This window comes from Cuculus canorus, chromosome 2 (genome assembly GCF_017976375.1).
Source record: "Cuculus canorus isolate bCucCan1 chromosome 2, bCucCan1.pri, whole genome shotgun sequence".
NCBI classification, from domain to species: domain Eukaryota; kingdom Metazoa; phylum Chordata; class Aves; order Cuculiformes; family Cuculidae; genus Cuculus; species Cuculus canorus.
In genome coordinates, this window is record NC_071402.1 from 43887928 (window position 1) to 43907663 (window position 19736).

At 40.6% G+C, this 19736-nt stretch overlaps 1 protein-coding gene across 1 annotated transcript in view; it reads right to left on the minus strand.

Moving 5' to 3' along the window:
- Positions 1-12318, minus strand: part of SNTG1 (syntrophin gamma 1) — a 332986-nt gene extending 320668 nt beyond the window's left edge. Inside the window, exon 1 of the mRNA XM_054060096.1 lies at positions 11935-12318. The gene's annotated coding sequence lies outside the window, so the exon portion shown is untranslated. The remainder of the gene's footprint in view (positions 1-11934) is intronic.
- Positions 12319-19736: the final 7418 nt, after the last annotated feature.

Sequence of the window (19736 nt, forward strand, 5' to 3'; positions counted from 1 at the left end):
TGTCAAGTGATATGTCTGTAAAAGACAGAACAAAAATACTGTGGGGAGGAAATCATAAACATGAAGCTCCAACTACAGACCATCCTCAAAAATATTAAAATGAGCTCCTCTCAAATTACCAATTCTGTTATCCCTTCAGGGACACCTGGCAAAAGCTGGCTGAAAAACAAAACTAAACCTTATGGCAACAGAAGAGAAATAAATTCTCCTAATAAATGTGTCAGTAACCAGAAATTGAAAGAAATGTTCTACCTGAAGTTTTACAGATGATTTGATAAGTCTTTGTAACTCAAGTCACTTTTACTTCCATCATGATGGTGATACCAAAGAAGTGCTATCTATACTTACTGCTGTACACATAAACAACAAAGAAATGCTCTCCACTTATCATTTCTTCTTTGAATCATGTACTTTTATATCATTGTATCATGCCATTGTAGGATTGTTACACTGACAATCTCAAGGATTTCCAGCAAGTAAGCCTCAGAACTATGAATCTCATAAATAACTATGACTAATTGCACACTCTCCTCTAAGGAGCTCCCACCCAAGACAGCCAGAAAGAACCTACTGCGTAACTTTCCTGGTGCTGAATGACTGCCAATGCAGGAGCTAAAAGCTTGATGGGGCACAGCAAGATGAGACAGAAAGAGACACAGCCACGGCTGTGAGAAGAAACAGAGCCCAAACGTACCCCAAAGGTGAGTTTTTCCACAAGCAACTATCTGCAGCATGTTCACTGACTCATAACAGAAATATTACATCCAATCTTTGTAAATAAAAATTACGCCACCACAGAATTCTCAATATGCATTTTCTATGCTCTTTCAACAGCCACACTCCAGCAAGGCCCCTGATACCAGGTAACTACTCAGATGGAAGGGACCATTATATAAATCGTTTCACACTTCAGAGGCTGCCTTGCATATTTCAGTAAATCAAAGGCTTCCCAGACTAATGAAAACTGAGCTTGCAGTAGAAGAACATCCTCTCTGTGGCTAAGGAAGAAAGAGCTGATTGAGTCACACATCATACCAGGATAAACGAGAAGGTAACTGACCCTTCTCAATTACCATTAATCAGTACATCATGCCTAAGCCTCTCCACATGTTTGGGAACAAGAAGCTGGCTATATGAATTCCCTAGGCCAGCCTAAGGCTGCATATGGCAGTGATCCGTGATTTTGTCTACAGTAATTATATTTATAATTTACTTCTTTATTGATTTTTACTTTTTACTTTCCTTTATTTTAGAGTTTTAAACATCACTCTGTAGATTTGACTTGCAGACTCTAGAGGGACCTTCATCCTAAACAAAAGGCTGCATAGATAGGTATTATTGGTTTACATGGTTATTTCCAATCTCAAGCTTTGCCTATATGCACTCACTAAGATGGATTTGTTTGCATAGTCAGAAACTCCAAAGCCAAACACTGCTCCTAATCTGCACCCTGAATATGCCCCAGTACTGTGAAAACAATTGGCTTGTATAAGAGACCATAATTTTGATGTCTAGCATTACTCTGCCGTACTCAAAAGCATGTTTTCAGGTTCTTTCTCATAATTCTAAATACAAGAGTGTATTTCAGACGGATGGTGTTAAAAAAACCACAAAACCTCTTTCAAATAAAAGTTGGTATTTAAGTAATTATACCTTCTTTTTAAGCTAACAAAAATCTCTGATGAACAAACAGATGGGTGTTTTGGGCAAAATCATACGTTTTGAACACAAAGCAAGATGTTTTATGCATTCATAAATATAGGTTACTATTACAGATGTATATTTTAAAAAATAAAGGACAGCTTTCCCTGCAGTAGCATCTCTAGCTACTCATATGTCATAAACCTGCAGGAAGTGACATTTATGTGTATTTGCAAAACTTCGAAGTACTACATGTTTTTTCGTGATTTTTAGTACAGAGTTTTTTCCAGCACTTTGCCTACAGAGAGGATATCTAGATAATATCTTGATACCTAGGAATATCTAAAATTCCCACCATCCAGAAAAGACAATTCTGCTGCCATTAAATGAGTAATGTAAGTTAATCTTGTGTATTGCTTTGTAGCTAGAGTAATATTGACACTTGATCCATGAAGGTAGTCTCCTTCTCACCTACTTTCTATGAAGAATAATTAATATTTAGAAAGCTCACAATCTTAGTTTTACACTTTTACAGTTGCCTTTCATTTCTACTTGCAGAGAGGGAAGGGAACAGAACAGAATGGCAAAAAATGATATCCTGATGATGCCACTTTTGCATGTCAAGACAATCTGAGGACCTCATCAACTTCTTCCTCTGCACTAAGAGGCCAATCTCAGCCTGAAAAACTAGCAACTTAACTGCAACCCCAAATGGACTTGCAGAAGTGAGTGGCCTGTCTAAGGATGCAAGTGAATTTCTGTGCAGGAGGTTCTGCTTTAAATATGGGAAACTTATGGGACTTTTGGAGAACAATGACACAGATACAGTTTTTCCCAGACATTTCTCACATGGCAGGAAACATGCTTCTGGCAGAACTCTTCTGCATGAGTAGTAAGTCCATATTTCAAGGACATAATACTGAATATTAATGAACAACTGCAGTCTTGGGAAGCACCATTTGTCCCTCAAGAACATGGGAAGCAGCTGCTCTCTCATCAAACATCTTGCTTCTGTCCTTCTTGCAGTTCTCTCTCCTTTATCTAAAAATGTAGCTACTTGCCTTTTCCTCTCTTCAATGGTCATACATATCCCCTCTCTATTACAGCATAAAGAATGTAAAAGCAAAGCCAGTGTACTTTTCTGCCTTCTTTCATACAGTCTATCTAGATGTTTATAATCCCAGCTACTGGTGATCTCAGGCTTACAGTCCTGCGGTCACCAAAGAACTGTGAAGAAGGCATACTGGTGTATACACATCTTAGTCAGTACCACTATGCAGCAGATCACAGGGAAAGCGTTATGTCATTTTATGTTCCTAAGAGTAAAAAGATGGCGAAAAAATACAGAGCGAAAACCAGCAGAGTTTCCTATCAGTATTCTTAAACACCATTATCATTCTTTCTAATGAAGAGCTTTATGTGGCACCTCATCTGCACCTTATAATACTTAAGAGCTTGTAGTTCTATCTGCTGAATGGTCATTACTACTGCACTTCATAATGCATTATAAGCCATTAAAAGCTTCTGCTCTATTTGGTAAACATTTCACTGACATAAGGAGAGCTTTATTTAAATTAATTCTTTCAAGAAAGAAGTAAAGAAATTATGGTCATGGGTTTCTATAAGGTTTCAGTGCTGAGATTCAGAGAATATCTCCTGGCTTTATAATAATGCACATAATTAGGGTGAGGAATTCCCATTAAAGGAATGAAGGACCTTTCCCTGTACAAAGAGTTATAATGTCTGAGGTCAGCAGCTGCACCACAAGTTATTAGAGCTTGTCCCCTTCAGTACTACAGGGAAAACAGTAAGTCTGTGATTTCTCCAATAGGTATTTCAGTTCAGGTCCTAATCTTTCCCAATTGCTACTCAGTATAAAACATATTTGATTCTTCTCTTGTACTCTTTTTCAGGATAGGTAGGCAACACGTTTCTTCATCATGTTTAAGAATGTAAACATCTTCTGAAAGTGAATATAGAATAAAACCATCAAAAGGCATTCCTGTTTGAACCCACCGTAGCATTTTTGTAAGAAAAGTTTGTTAGAAAATAAAGCAGTGTGGGGGAGTATGTGTCATATTCTGAGGACTACCTCTTGCAAAAGTGTTGGGTTTTGTCAACTGGAGATAAACTCTTCTCTAAAACACAGCATCACGCAACACTAAACCCCACTGGGTGTCAGGAGCTTAGCAGGAAGCTGTACAAACCTTAACTCATTCTCCTAAATGCAAGAGCTTCATAGGAGCTTGTACAGATTGCTGACTGGATTCACTACCTACACAAAAACCAGGCTGTTTTGGATCTACTGGTTTCACAAGGCTGAAATAAAGAGCTGACAAAAATGCCACAAGAGCCTTTCTCCTCTGTTCCAATACCGACATCCCATATGTCCTTCCAAACATCTCAGCTGCAAAGTCTGGAGGCTGAGGGAGGAGAGATTCAAGTATGTTGCCAGATGACTCTCCTAGAACTGGACGTCCTTCCTCTGAGCTGACCATTCAACCACAATGGATACAAATCCTCTTTTCACCCTATTTTAACAAGGCATTTATTCAAGGATCAGCGATTGATATTTAAAACATATCCTAAGAGTTCTACCATCATCTCAAAATTTGTTTCACCTGACTAACAGGACTCCAAGGGACCTCTTTCTCAGAATAATAGACTTCTTCCTTAACCAGATACATCAACCAACCTGCACGTTAGTTTCTTGCTTTGCAGAATTTCCCATCTTACTTCTGTACAGCAATTATTTTAAGATAATGATGTTGAACACATTATCAGCCTTTTTAGAGACTATTCAATACAGCAACAACACAACAGGGTAGCTGACTGGACTAAGTAGACTTTCTACTCCTTCTCAAATCTGACATAATACGGTCTACAGTGTAATAGTCTCAGCCCTAAAACTAATTTTTCTATGTATTCAAACTATATCCTCAATCCCTTATTTCTTTGCAGAAAACAATAAAGTTGTATCAAGCAAAATTATCATTTTTAGGCAAAAATTAGTAGTTCAGGTTTGAAATATGAAAATATACTTAGGAGTAATAGGACCTAAGTAATCTTGTTCAATACAGAAAAAAATGGCTCTATACATAATGTATGAAGTTAATAGAATAATTCCAATTAATTTCAGTAGATGCTGGATGCTGTTCTTGTCATTTGCCAGAAGGGAATCAATCCCCAAAATCTTCTTTTCCCATTTACCAAAACACTATTCCACAAAAAACCCACATCTTTGCTGTTGTTAGACACATATATAAAATAGCAAAGACCTAACTATAAGAGGAAAAATCAAGTTTGACTTCAAAGAAGAAAAGTCATGGACTCAGTCATGTAAACGCACAGTATATAGAAGATAAAATATTAATCTTAATTGAGTTCTACACAGACACACGGAAGCAGAGCACAAAAAACTACAGAATCAATTGGATGCAACACATACAACATGAGGAAAATAAATAATGCTTGAAATTAGCCCTGAGATTTTCAATTCAGGACAAAAGTATTGTAGTAGCATAAAGAAGAGGTCAAAAAAAAGAGACAACAAGAGGTACATGAAAGAACATATTGTGCAGGCGCATAGAAATAAAAGGCAGTATAAAGTCACTGTTAACAACTGGGTATCTCAAATAATCAAAGCACACAAAGAATAATCATATAGTCCATTTCACAAAATAGGAAGGTGGGTTTTCTTTAAACTAACAGGAACACTTTGCAGATACATATAGGTATATAAATGGCACTGACAACATGGAATACAACATAACAAAAAGTATATACAATCACCAATCAGTAAAATCAGCTCAGATTACTAGGAGGCTATTTAATGTAGTGAAAAGGTAAACTGTTGTATAAAACAGAATGATAAACTGCAATTCAGGCAATTTTAATTATGGCATCTCAAGCAAACAGCCCAGGCAACCTCACAACTGCATAAGACAGTAACTTGTGAAAAGAAGCGCGTGATGAAGCATTACTACAGAAGCTTAAGAATTAACTAGGTGAAAGACTAATGACATAGTGCAGAAAGAAATCTTCTACTTGGGCATTCAATTACCTGGGAAGATCCTTCCTAATCTCAGAGAGTTAGAGAAAAACAAGAGGTGATAATCATCAGATGCTGTCATGCTTTCTGTATACTTGGCTTGGAAATATCTAGCACAATTACAGCAGGCTTTCTGCAGTAAAATTCCTCCACGAATGTCACTGGTTTTGACTGAGAAGTTGTTTCAGCTGAAAAAGCAACAGAGTAGCTATTTTTGCACTTATGTTTGCTTAGTTTGCAGACAAGGAGCGCTGTCACTAACTGCACCCCTGGCAGCGCCCAATCATGCCCCATTCATAACATCCATAACTGTTACAGCTCCTAGGAACTGTAACCCCATCTTGCCTTTACATCCATTCCTCCATGCAATTCAAGCCTAAGGCTGGTTTTACAAAGACTAGTTTTTATTATCTGTTACATTCTGTGTTCATAAAGTTGTCCATAAAAAAGCAAAACACATACAGAATGAGAACAAAGGCATTCCAAATACTGAAACCTATAGACACACTGGCCTGGCGCTGATCCTTACTCATAATCTATCTATCTATCTTCAGTGAAGAGCTTTACGTATGCATCAGTGTGTATTTCGTTACATGACAACTGATTCGCATGGATCAAACCCTTACATTGCCACATAAATGTTTGCCCCATAGTAACTGATTCAAAACAGCCGTGCAAAGAACTGTTTGTGAATTCTGCGGCATTCGGGAACATACAGCTGTGATACCAGCTGATAATGGATACAGGCAGACAGCTGTGGGTGATGAGACCTAGAGCTGCAAGACAACTGTAGAGCTGATGATTTCCCTGTCCTTTTTCACTTGAAAAAATTCTCATTAGCGTAGATCAGCTCTCAAAGGCCATTTATAATATATATAAAATGACAGGAAATAGAGGGGAGAGTTTTCTTACAAGCTTAATTCTAATCACTTTACTTCTTTTGGGGTCAAAAGTAAGCCAAAGAAAATCAATGTCCATTTGTGTTGCAGAAGCAGAAACATACAGTCCATTACTCACAACTGCTAAAACAGTCAATCAAAACATGCCATGTAGAGCAACTAAAAAAAGCCATCTTACATAATTTTTGATTAATACATATTTAGAAATAGCAAAGCAATAATAAGAATTTCAGAAACACTTCTGTAATTATCAATGCTTTATAGTAAAGCAAATATTAACAATTACGTTATGTGTGAATATCAAACTTCAAAGAGATTTCCAAGAACTGAGTATTATACCTGTTGAAATCAGTGACATCTTTACACTAAATCAAATAAAAATAGCAAAATAGTCTTTACACCAAGAAAGGACTACTATCATTCATCAGATTCTGTCTGATAGTACAGGATGATTTCAAATTCCCTTCAGTTTTTAACAGAAAGGGGAAGAAAAGCAAATGCCATCAATAGCACTCCCGTTCCTACTTCTTTACAGATAGCTGTATTCTTTTAAATAAATGCAGTACAACAGGTAGAGGGGGAAAAAGGCATATGTTTTGTTTTATTCAGATAGCCTTTGTTCACACTTAAATGTAAGTCTATTTAAATAATTTGACCAAAAGCTATATAAACTTTATTTAAAGAGTTACCTCTAATACTTTCAACAATGAAGACAATACACTGTCTACTATTTTAAAAAATACATTGAGATTGAGAAAAAAATATAGTGAGAACAAACTTTAGAACAATCCAAAGAATAAACTGTTCCTCCTCTGATAATGTTATCTCAGAAACTCTAAGCAACAAACATTTCAGAAGTGCTTGATGTCCTTAGCTTTAAAAGCACACCTTTGAACCAAAATCTCATCCAACTACAAAAACAACACCCAAATCTAAAACAAGTAGCAAACACTTCATAGGGAAAAAAATAAAAAAAAAAAAAATCCAACACTCTTGAGATCTAGATGATGCAGAATAATCAATTGAGCCAACAATCAATTGCACTCACAGTATCTCTGAAGCCATGAGTTCTTTCACAGACTCAGTAGCATTGCCAGTGTAAAGCAGTAAAACATCAGTTTTACCACATCTGAGACATCAATCTCAGTGGTTGTTGAAAAACACTCTGCAAATACCAGCGTGGGACTTTCCGCTCTGCTCCAGGGCTTGTCCACTCTGAGAACATCCACTTCCAACCTCAAGGCAAGACTGTCTTCAGCTGTGTTTAGCTCCTGGCATGGGGGACCTCCTGCTTTTCACAGTGGAAGGTACAGTGCAGCCTTACACAAACCTTCCATGCCTTACCATTAAAGTTATTCTAAATATGCGAGCGGCACAGCAAACCGTGCCTAACACTATCATTTATCCGTGCTTTGGCCTCACATGCAAAACCCCAACCCCACATTTCAGTAAAATTATACATATGTAACTCAAATCAATTGTTAATCTCACATTAGTATCACATGGAAGAACTTTCAGGGTTTTGTCCAAGACGACCCAAGAACAAGTCATGAAATTAATCTCATCCTGAACACTCTTCTTGATTAGATCCCCTCTACTCATTACTTTAATGAACTGAAGAGAGCGAGTCCACAGGAAATAAACCAACCCCTGGCTCCTGCACCACCAGACTCATCACACAACTGAGAACTCCACCTCTTTTTGGCCAGCTCCAGGAAATTATAGAAGATAAGGCTCGGAGTCCCAAAATGACAGTGACAACCACATCTGAGGTGCAGAGTAGAAACAAGCTCAGTTTCCATACCTCTTCTTCACAAGGAGAAGACATATCACCTACTAAATCAATCTCTCAAGATGGATAATAATTTCTCACTTGAATAATTAAGTATATATGTGAATTTTGCTGACTGTGTCTCCATTACCTTCCCTGGTGGTGATTAGAGCTTCCCTGAGGCATGATCTGATTTATTATTTTTTTTAAGTATGCTTTCTCTCCTTCCTCTGACCTGTAACACGAGCGCAGAAAATTTAGGCTGGCCACAATGACAGTAAGGCTTTCTGATTCTTCTAGTTATGGTAGGTAAAACTCAGGGCAAATACAGAAGGCCGTCTGTGTAATCATGCTGAGCCAATGTCACAGCATACTGCCAGAAGTACATGTTGCTGCAGCAGACTCAAATTGGGATTCAACCCAGCCACATTCAGTTCTCTCCCTGGAAACCTGAACAGAAAGCACAACCATGAGAAGGGCCAAGAAAGACTACACATTAAATCCATTTGACATTTCCTATTATGCACTATAGCTCCTTACCTTTTCAACAATGCATATAAGCAAACCTGGTGATGAGTAGCAGTAAGAAGTACTGACAGTATCACAGTTTTCCTGGTAGCTCAGGCACAAGGATCAGTGCTAAATTAGGAGCATGAGGAAACAGTACTTATCTGAGCACTTCAGAGCAAAAAAAACCGAAAATAGACAAAGCTCGTTTGCTTGTTTGTTTGAATATTTGACTTAAGATGAATAAACGGAAATTACACACACAACTGGGTTGGGCTAACTGCTTAACTGTTGATACGTTTAGTTTTTCTTACAGGTCTTTATGTCAGTTCATGGAAGTTATGCCTGACAAGTCAAACAGCATGTCAGAGCAAACATGAACAAAAAAAAAAAAAAACCCAGGAAAGAAACGTAATTTCTGAGCTTGCCCTGAAATTTCTGAATCAAGTTAACATCTTTTCTATTAAAGGGATTTGCATAGTATTAAAACAAAAAATACATGCCCTAAAGTTGGCTATACAGTACTTTGGAAATCTTTGATTCAAAAGATAGAAGCAGGCTGCGATACAGAATATTAAAGAGGATACTAGGAGAGCCTTACAGTTAGATGGCCGTTCCTGAATTTTTAAAATTAAGAATTAAATATCTTTTAAACTGAGGTATAAATATGCAGAAAGGCTTTCTGCAAGCACCAAGTAAGAAAGAGAAAATAAGTAAAGATGAAGGGATTTGATTCGTATCTTAGAAGTTGTCATTTTGTAAATTTATCCTTAAAGACCCCAGGTCTTACCTTGCTCTTTCTTTTCAAGTTTCTAACAGAAAAATAGATGTCCCTTTCTATCTGTCTGACTCCATGAACACTCAGTTCTCTGGCCATGTAACGGTGTGGAAATCTGACCATACATCAAAGATTAGAGCAGCAGGTTCTTTAACCCAGTGAAGGGGATCTTCATTAGATTATCTCACAGCTATGGCACAAGATACTGCAAAAGCCAAATGATACATCATTAAATTATTCTTTCTTCTTCTCCAGAAAAATAGCAAGTGTAGCATTATGTTAGTTTGAAGGACTAAAAAGAAAAGGAAGAAAAGGTCTCTGTAACATGCATCAGAAGTGACAACAACTGATACAGTTTTTAATATTTATTTACACAATTAGGTATAAGCAGTTACTTCTGTTAATTGTGGAAGACACGAATGATATATAGAGACCAAATGAAATCCAGATCAGTGTTTTATGATCTCCCTTGCACATGCTTAGTGAAAGCCTGCCACTCTGCAACAGAGGAAGGAATTACTACAATAAAACCAAAGGTAGACTTTGCTAAAAACCGTACTTTTTTGATATGACACAGAAGAAGCAGTTTTAAGTAATGCACAGGTTTGCATCCCACTGTCTAGCAATAGTTATTCTAATTGTGTTTCACAGTATCTTCAGAGACTCTGAAATATGAACCACAGGAAAGCTCTCCATAAACTGCACTGCAACGAATGGCGTTCCCCTCAGCCTGTGTACCCACAGTGAGCTCCATCCACCATTATGGAAAAGGCTTACTTTATCTTTCTGCTATAAACTTGAGTTAGTTACACACTCACAGTACTGCCATCCCAACATCTTTTAATCTTATTATGCAATACTGCATCAATGTAAAAAATCTGTATTTCAGTACATAAAGGAATCTCTTGCTGCTGACAAATCAAAATGCATTAACCTGGGGAGCTCTGAGATTGCCATGCACAGCCACAGCCCCCTTTCACTAGAGATCTCACCTATTAGAAAATGAAATATCTGAACCCAACAAACATTTCACACAGTGACATTTCTGCAGGAGCATATACTTCCAAACTGCAACTTACACTTCCAGCGCTATTAGCAAGTTACTTCCCCAAGTTATTTCCTACACACAACCCTCCCCAGTGTCCCTGCTGAAACTACCACATCCACTGGAACTTACTGAGCTCTTAGTGAAATGTGAAAGCTAAACTATAAATCTATGTAAATGATTTTATCTGCACTGCTTCCGTGTTAGAACAGAACGTACATCAAGGTCACTGCAAAAGACCATAGTTTTCAGGTGCACAGAAAAGACTCCAAGAAAATCAATAAGAGCAAACTTAATGAAACACTGTCTGAAGTTCTTTCTCTCCCAAACTTGTCCAGAATTCACACATCTCCTGTGTTTCAGAGACAGGTGTTTCATAGATACGGGAAGGCAGGCGGCTTAGCTTATACGCTATCAGCACCGAAAGGTGAACAGGAGAATTCATTCTTTGCAGTATGACAGGTCTGCTCTGAGCTCTTCGATGTTTTTTTTTGCAAGAGATTACAGCCCCACGGGCCTCCTCCTTTGAAGTGGAGCTCCTCCGCGAGCAGAATCAGTCTCCTGCCCACAAACCGTGCTCCATGTACTGAAACAAATTAGAGTCAACTTTTCGTTTCATGGCAATGTCAAGTATAGCAATAAATATCCGTGGGCTAAAAGTAAGCAAACAAACGAGGCTGGGCAAACCGTATCCTCACAGCAAGAGCACCTCAAAGAAAACCACCAGGTAGGGCACAAGAAAGTTAAAGGCATAAAAATCAAAACTCTAGGTTCACTATCTTAACTCACAGGTAATCCTATTTTGAGTCTGGAAGGTTAATGCGCACCGTGCCTCTCTCCTAGAACAACTACTGATGGGAAGCAGTTAAGAGACTTCTATAAATTAGTTACAGCTCAGCACAAAGGAGAGGCATTTTATATCAACGTCTATAAGAAGGAACCCGCTCTGACAGCCGCAGAAGTGGGAAGCACTGGGACACTGCTCCCGTCGCGGGCACCACACCGCAGCACCGCACCGGCAGGGTGTCCGCGGCGGACTCCGGCAGAGTTGGAGCGGGGCTCCTCTGCACTCCCTCACCTAAACGCCTGAAAACTGCCTCCAAGCCTGGAGCGGGAAACGAAAAGATACCAAAAAAAAATATAAATAAATAATTTAAGAAAGAAAAAAAAAAAAAAAAAGAGAAGTCACTCGAGACCGAGGTAACGCAGCGAAAAGACTGCAGAAAAGGAGCGCCTACTTGCCTGTACAGCACCGCCGGGCGACCTCCTCTCAGCTGGTGAAACGCCGTGCCGCTCGTCCTCCTCGGACCGCTATTTCCCAAATATTTCCCCGGGGCGCCGGCACATCCCCGGGCTCAGCCCGAGCGCGCAAGGAGCCCCGCGGCCGCGCTCCCCAGCGCGGTGCCCATGGTGCGGCCACAGCCCCGGCAACTCGCGCCCCTTCCCTCTGCCTAACGCGGCATCGCACCCGAACCGCCGGCTCGAACTCCGCCGAGCGGGAGCGAGGGGCTCCCCGCGCCCTTCCGTGCGGGGGAGTGCGGGGAGGCAGCGCCGCCCCTCCGCGGCCGTGAGCGGCCAGGCGAGGCGAAGGGAGGCGAGGCGGCGCGCCGCCGCCACCGCGGCCGCAGCCAGCAGCGGCGATGCCGGCCCCGCCCGGGACCCCCGCCCGCCGCTCCCGGGGCGCTCCGTAACGCCTCCCCGCTGCCGGCGACACGAGATCCGGTGACGCGCGGCCCTCCTCCCCCCGTTCCACGCCGGCCCCCGCGGAGGAGCGGGGCGAGCGGGCGGCTCGGCGGGGGCCGGGCAGCGGGAGGCGCAGCCCCGCACCGCGGGAGCGCAGCTCCACCGCACCGCGGGAGCGCATCCCTCCCCGCCGCGGCGCCCTCCGGCGGCGGGGTCATCGCGCTGCCGGCCTCGGCGCCGCTGGAGCTGCTGGCACGGCGTGGGCAGCGGGGTCCCAGCGACCCCGGGTGCGGGGGAGCGCACGGAGCCATCCCGGCGGAGCTGCGGCTGCCGGCTCTCCCCCGCGCCCAGGTGGGAAAGTTGTCCGCCCCCTCTCCCGCCTCCGCGAGGCTCCTTTTTCTGCTCAACTTGCCCGGCTGTCGCTTCTCCTGGCTGCCTGAGTGGGTCTGGAATGACCGCTCACCAGAAAGAAAACAAATGCATCCCTGTGTTTGGAAGAAATTTGGTGGGGGGTTAACACTTCGCCAGGCTGACTTTGAGCTGCCGGTTCGGCCGCCCCCGTCCCCCCGGGTCTCCCAGCCCCTACCCCTGGGCACCGCGCCGGGCTCGGCGGGGGAAGCCTCGGGCTGGAAGGTGGGAGCAAAAGGAGAGAAGTGTGCGGGAGCGCTCCCTTCGAAAGCCTTTGCGTGTCCCCTCCCTCCTCGGCGAACAGCTGGAGATCGCCCGCAGGCATCGCCCTCTCCGTCGGGCAGCGCTGAAACGATACGGGATAACAGATCGGGATCAGTGGCAGATCAGTGCGATGTTCAAGCACACGCACACACATATATATATTTATATATATATAATATACATATGTGGGCACATAACCCGTATGCACAGCCCAGGGAGGGACGGACAAACCTGGGGCAGCCTGATGGAGTGGGACGCGTCCCTGCCCGTGGCAGGGGGGTGGAATTAGATGGTTTTTAAGGTCCTTTCCAATCCAAACGATTCTATGATGCTATGATCTGCCCCCGGAAGGCTGCGGCGGCAGAGGAGAATTAACGAAGGAGGGAAAAGAGAAAGAGGGAGCGCGGGGGGAGCCGCCTCTCGACTGAGTATTGCTTTTCTGTATCTCCTCTGCCAAGACCCTTTCTCTTAACTTGTTGAGGCTTCTTGGAACGAAACTTAATTTTCATATGCATCTTCCACTTAAGGGGTATTCTTCCACCATGCTGGTGCAAACAAAAATATTTCCTTTCCTTATGAATTCCTTTTATAAATACTAACTTCAATAATGTGCGGTGAAACATTGAGGAAGAGGATTTAAAAAGACGGATGCACGCAGGCTAGATGCAAAGATAATAGAGTTACTCTGAAGAGTATAGTTAACTTTTGAGTTGATAAATGGATGAGAATATGCGGTGATAGGTTTCATGCCTAATTGAACAGATTTGTACTTCAGTTCTCATCTTGAGATACAGATCCTTATTTTTCCCTGTGTCTTAATACTGATTGATGTTAACAGCATTCTTGATAGCTACAAGCCAAGCAAGTTACCTGCCCTATTGTGGTTCTAGCAGAAGATTAAATGGTTTGAACTGACAGTTCTCCTGACAAGGTTGAAAAAATAAATTGTTATAACTACACATATATTAGGACTAGGATGTTTAAAATACATGTCTGAGAATTGAAATAAGTGTAAGTAATGAACCAAAAACTATTCAAAGTCAAGCGGAACTATAGTCCTTCTTTGCTCATGCCCTGCTGAGACAGTCAACATTCAGCCCTTGGGAGCACAATTTTTAAACAAAGTGGAAACAAATAGTATTTTTATGATCTTTTAAGTACCCTGGCTAGAGCAAGCACCACATTTAATTCCAACAAGGACAACCACCTCTGTTTGCAGTATTGAAGCCACCTTCACATACCAGTCTCAAACATGTTACAGATTAATTGGCACGTGTCATGTTTCCCCACCTGTAGATCTGTAGACCTGTCATCTTTCATGCAGTTTAAGCATAGTAGATTAAGCAAGTCAGAAATTCTCATTTTGAAAGGAGGAAGTTGTTATAATTTTCACTGCGGGATCTTTCAGATTATTCCTGTGTTTCTTAGAATACAAATGTGTTAGTTTCAAGTTTCATAAGTAGTGAGAATATGCTGAAGATTAATTCTACCAAACCAGCTGAAAAATCTGAAATATATTTCATCATTATTGAACTTATGCTACATGGTTGCATGAAATAAATGTGATTGTCTGTTTTATATATGATTAGAAGGTTACTTTTTTGTGTCACATTTTTGCCTTGTGTAGCTCAATCACCACATCAGTTTCTTGCATATAGAGAAATCAGATTTCAGGTAAGCATAAGATGTAATCAAGAACATGAATCAACATTTAAAGTGAGATTGGGTGAGCCAGAGTTGGTTTTGTGTAGTATGGGCAATGCTAATTAAGAAATTTCACATAATATGTTGGTGGTAGGCTGGCTTCTGTTGTAGGTGCAGCAGCTTCAGCAGACCACACAAGTCACTAACAAGGATGGAGTGACAGAGGTAAAATAGTGTAAAAAATGGAAGAAATAGAGACTAAGCATGAAGATAAAATGGCATTGTTTAAATAAGATGGGGATGAACGGAAGAATGTCACCCAAAGAGACAGCAAGTGACATCCTTTGTAAAACTGTATTGACTTTCTATCTGCAAGAGGTCATTTGTCTTCTTTTCCCTCAGAAAAATTATTACAGCACCCAATCTCTTTTTTCTTGTTGAAGTATAGTTCACTTTGATTGTGGGCAGTGATTCTGACATTTGGCAGCCAAACATTGGTACGTACGTCTGTCACATATAAGCCTCACTGTGAAAGTGCTGGGAAATGAAAAGCTGAGAAGTAAGACTTTAAAAAAGTGCACAGAGATACTACCTGTAGTATTGGACAATTAAGAAGACTATGTAAGAAAAATTTTAGAGATGCTTAGGGCACCAGAAGGGTGAGACTTTTTATCTAATAGCACTGCAACAGTGAGTTTTCCATTCATGCAGCAGGTCCTACACCATGGCTCTTTATTTTGAATATGAAGATCCGTACCTTAAACCAAGCATGATTTGATGTTCTTTTATGACAGCTTCTATTTTTCAATGACAAAATGCCTTTAATAGTCCTCTAGATGTATTTTTAATTCCTATGAAGTATCAGAGTCTTATTTATTCACATAACAATTCTCAAGAAAATAACATTATTAGTCTGTAAGAAGATTTTTTATACAGAATATCAAAGAAATTGATGTGAAACATATAGTATTGATGAGTTTTTAATTGATTCTATGAGAACACAATCTATTTTCAATATCCAGTTTTGGAAAAATATAGCAATTGGAATAGCAAATGCAACTCTATCAAGGACAAGTGTCGTGCTTTTTAATAAGCACACAAGGTCATCTATAAGAACCTAGGTACTCCCTATATCAAGTTACAAATGCATAGCACATTCCCAATTTGTGATTACTGTTTTTTTTTTTTAATTTCCATTCACGAACTGGTAATAATCCACAGAATTGAGTCCATAAAATTCTATGACCATACTCCCTCATTTTCCCACAACTAGTCTAAGCTAAACTTCAGGAAAAATACCTGATTTATGAGTATCTGGCACTCTTACATAAAATAATGTCTCATTTGTCAACATGGTCTGTAACCTGAAGATCTCACTGGGGAAATGGAGACCAAAATAGCCTTTTACGTCTGTGGGTGGCCACAAAAGCTGTAGCTATATTCCATAATATTCCTTGCTGCCATGATTTTTTTTTCTCAAGGGTTTTGGTCAATGCGTTTAAAATTCATACTCGCATAGACCCAAAGAGCAACATGGGGGTTTGTTTAGACTGGAACTGTGCATGCTGATATGTTAAAATCTCTCTTTTCACATGTTAACAGGATATTAGCAATTCTATAAATTCTATGTGAATTTTACTTTGAAATTCTGAGCTTTTAAAATCATCTCAAAACTTGGAGAATTTAAACCCATATACATTAAAACCAAACAGCAGGGAACCTCAAAGAAGCCAAACTGTGAAGTTTGTAGTCTCAAATTCATTCCTTAATCCAACTTTTTACACACAGCTTGTATGTAATTTTCAATACTGTTATTATTTATGCCAGTCTATAAATGACTTGCATCTCATTAATAGGCATTTTTAATCTCTAAGAGAATTTGGATAGAATTATAACAAAATATTTTAACTAGTTTCACGTCAATTTTCTGTGTTATCTGCCTTAGCAATTAATTTATTAAAATCAATTATCACAAATTAGGAAGGGCAAGTAACTAACCATAGACTATAAATAATAGGAGATAATAAAACTATCAATTACTTTTTCTGTATTATCCTCAATAAAAAACTTATCTTGGCATTTTCACATTTTCAGTTACCCAGTTTCCTCACCAAAAGAAGATAAAATTGCCCTCTGTGCATTTTAAAATCAATTGTACACATTTCAAAGTTCAAAACTGTTATTTTTTTTCCCCCTTTGGAAGCTAAATAACCAATAATAGACAAGAATCATTTAAAAATAACTAATGTACACACTGTAGCATTCATAGGTTTACATAAGTTTTTCCCAAAGGTTGAAACCACTCTACAAAGAGCTATTAAGCCTTTAGGTACAAAATTACACATTTTACAGATAATCCCTGAGTCGCACCCAGAAGTTCACTAACAAACACACAAATGGCCCGCCTTCAGACAAAATATTTAAGGCAAAGAAAGAAGCAAAGTCAGGCTTTACACCCTGACAGGTGGGTGTTAGGACATGGTCTGCCCAGCATCTTCAGCCTGGCCCAAGTGTCTGCCTGCGGGAGGATGAAGAGAACGATGGCTATACAATCAGCAAAAGCTTTTAGATGGCTCAGTATTTGTTTTATGACTCTCAGTCAGGGAGAGGGGATAAAAAAGGAGCTGCCCCTGTGGCTGCCAAAAAAATGGGGAGGTGGTTCTCCCTACAGATGAGTGAGGCAAGCCTTCCTGCCTGGAGCCACCATGGCATCCTTTTGAATCTTCAATAGAAAGGCAGATTTCCCTCCTCAGCTCCACAACAGCAGTGTGATGCTCTGTGAATGAATTCAGTGTTTGCTGTAAATACAATGAAAGGCTGCTTCACTATGGAGAGGGGCATGGAGGTATCTTTTGATGTGGAGGACGTTATAGGTGTATGTAGCTGAACACTATGTGCATATGAAAAAAAAAAAAAAAGAAGCTAACCTAGTTTGACTTTCCTTTAACGTCTAAGTAGTCTTCTGTCACTATGCATGTGGTTTGCATGCATGACCTATGTCTGACTCTAGGGAAAACCTTTTGGGCTGTGGAAGCTGCATCATTTTCTGATATTTCCTGAAGAAGATGACTCCAGCTCAGAACTGTGTGACTGCATTTCTGCTTTAGTGAGTCAAATACTCCAGATCCTTAGATAATGAATAACCAGCATTGCTTTTCCATCATATAGACAGTCTTGAAGTTCTTGAGTGTTTTCCGGCCTCTCCTAGCCATGGGTTAACAGCTCACAACAGTTTCCAACATCACTGTGTGCTTCTCCCACCACACTTTGATGCATGAACACGGTTCTTAAACCACTCCCAATTGCCCACTTCTGTGACTGTGACTCTGGCCTTTGCTCAGCCCCCACCTAATGTTGCACAATCCTTTCTTCTCAGTACAGTCTGTCCCTGCCTTTTGGCCATCTTGGTTAGCTGTCTGTCAGGAAAGGCGTTGTTTGCCACCTGAGTCTTTCCATGGTTGTCCAGGGATCAAAACAGAGATGGGGACAGTAGCAGAAGTGCAATTAAAAGCACACTTTTTTTGTTTGGGTTTTTTTGTTTGCTTTTTTAAACAGACTTCTTTTAATCACAACAAACAAGGTGTTATCTATTAAGCTGGCCTTCTGGTGTTGTCCCCCAAAACCTAATGCTGTCTGCTACTTCTCTGATTCAGTCTGATACAAATGACATAATTAGCACGGGTCCACATGGTTCCTTTTTCCATACCTTGGAAGGAGCACACTTGGAGGGTCCTCTGCCTCAATGTGCTGCTCCAGAACAGCTTTTCTAAGCAGGTTGCTGCTGAGGACCCTGTAGGACATACATCTGCCTGGTGGTGTCAAGTGTGCTGCAAGGGTCAATGGTTCCCTGGGGAACAGTCTGGTATAGTAACCAAGTCAGTTCAGAGGTCAAGCTGGGAAGGCAACTCACAGATCTGGGTCCAATTCAGTGAGGCCAAAGGCTGGGCACAGGCATGGTTAGGGGAGAACCGCTGACAGGGAAACCTACAAAGCGTGGCTGTGTGCTACAGCAGAGACTGATGGCTCTGGGTGGAGCAGAAATGTGGTTCTGGTCCCATGGGCAGGTCCAGGAGTACCAGGAGACTGGGTAGAGTCAGTGACAACTTGAAGTGCCCTCAGGGTCGTCACCATTGATATGAATGGACAATGCACTTCACCTATAATGGCAGTTTTGAAGTAAACCTATTCCAGGACATTCCTACTGCAAAGGTTTTCTGTGCTCTGTGTGTGTTCGCCAGATTATCACTCTTTACAGAACCACGAAGGTACCAAAGTGGAGCTCCATCTCTGACACATTTCCCAAGAACTGTTGATTCCAGGGCAAGGTAAGCCCTCGTGCAATTCCAGCACTGTTTTGCTCACAGGTCTAAAAAATACCCACAGCGTCTCACTCAGAAATCATGAAATGGACATTTTTTTATAAGAAAAACTTGTGTAAAATATTTCTCATTTTATATGAGGAAAACTATTTTGATGCGGTACCTCTGAGGTGTTCCTTCTGAGATGCAATCTGCACCAGTGCAACCTAGTAGGCTATTCACCTCTACCTATCTTTCACAGTAACAACCTACCAAGTATTAAGTCTCTATAAATATTATATTTCTGAAATATTTTTTTCACAGAAGTGCAATGAAAAATAGAATAAACCTGATGGTTTTTTTTCAAGTTTTAGATGGGAGCTGATAAAAAATGAAGAATGACTCTGCATCATCTTAATCCCAGATCAGTTCTCTGGTCTTGCTGCCCCTTCCTGGAGGAAACTCCTCTGACCCAGGCATCTGTGGGTGAGCTTTAGACACACTTGCAAATGGAGAAGAAACAAAATCATTTTAGCCATTCCTTAATAATTATTTCTGTGTGGCAGAACAAAACAGCAAAAAAAGTGTTGCACAGCTATAGCCTTAAAATCTTCACACTGCATTGAATATTCCATTTTCTCTAGAAAAAACATGTATCCTATTTTCAGCATTTCGGAAGTTGAGTTCAGGTGATCATCTTCCCTCTGAATTTCAATTGACTGACTTTTGCAAGTTTTCCTGGTTTGT